Genomic DNA, 1453 nt, shown 5'->3' on the forward strand with positions numbered 1-1453 from the left:
CTCTTCACCTCCTCTCCATTTTCTTCGATCTCTTTTTTTTCTCTTCGCGTTACTTCCTTTTTTTTTATTCTCTCCCTCTCCCTCTCTCTCTCTCTCTCTCTCTCTCTCTCTATTTTTTCTCTTTCTGCTTCTTTTTCTTCTTTCTTTTTTTTTCTTTTCTGCTTTTTTTTCTCCTTTTCTTTTTCTTCTTCTTCTCTCACCTTCTACTTCTCTTTTTATATATTCTTTTTATTGTCATTATCCGACACCAGTATGCACGCGAGAAATTTGTCTCTGTCAGTACTTCGATCGGATTTGTTGTCGTTAACAGATTCTAGAATCTGAATTTTAGATACGAAAGATTAATTAAAATAAGAACTTCTTTTTTTCTCCTTCCGTTGGATCCTCCCTTTGGACGTTATAATTAATTTCTATTCGATCGTTTGGTATTTATTCATACATTTGGCGAACATATTTTCTCTGTCCTTCGGAGAAATTAAGTTTCAATCGAGATTACGTTTCGGGTCGAGAAGGGGATTAGGGAAACATTAGACGTACGTTAACTACGTACGATATTATCTTTCGCTCGTAAACGTAATCTCGATCGTCTTTTGGATTGCATGAAAAATGTAAATTCTCGATAATAAGAATAATACAAAATAAATAAATAAATAAATAACAAATAATAATAATAATACGACAGAAGGAAACACCAAAAAAAGAAAAAAAATCATATAGAAACAAAAAGGAGAAGGGAAAGGAGAAAGAAAAGGGGAGAAAAGAAAACGGAGAAACAAAATAAAATAAAAACTTTGGCCTATTTCTATATATATATATATATATATATATATATATATATATATATATATATATATGTATAGATACATGTACGTAGGAAGAGGATTAAATTCAGAGGAGAGAACGCGGGAGTTGCACGAACGTTAGGCGAACATTAGGCCTCGGCCGAGGGTAGTTAGAAGAGAAGGAGAGAAAATTACACGTCGAAGCGGCGAGAGACCAGAAATGATCAATGACAAACCAGAGCCCCGAGCCACCTTTCTCTCTGCGATCGTACGATATTGTTCTACATACGCGAATTAAGAAAACAAAACGAAACAAAAAGAAATAAAAAAAAAAAAAAGAGAAAGAAAAATTGGAAATAAATAAATAAATAAATAAATAAATAAGGAAAGTAAGAAGGATAGATAGATAGATAGAGATAAAGGAAACAAAAAAATATATACGAAAGTAGACAAAGACAAAGAGAAAAAGACAACGAAAGAACGAAAAGAAAAAAGGATAAAGAAATAAAGAAATAAATAAATAAAGAAAGAAAGAATGAAAGAAAGAAAGAGGAATTGGAGCGGCTCGTTTGGGGCTGCCGCCGCGAGGCTCCGAGATCGACCCTCGATCGGCCCTTCGATTCTTCTTGTTCCAACCCCCTCCCAAGCCCTTTTTTCCAATCCTATAACAC

Source organism: Vespa velutina, chromosome 7 (genome assembly GCF_912470025.1).
Source record: "Vespa velutina chromosome 7, iVesVel2.1, whole genome shotgun sequence".
In the NCBI taxonomy this organism is placed as follows: domain Eukaryota; kingdom Metazoa; phylum Arthropoda; class Insecta; order Hymenoptera; family Vespidae; genus Vespa; species Vespa velutina.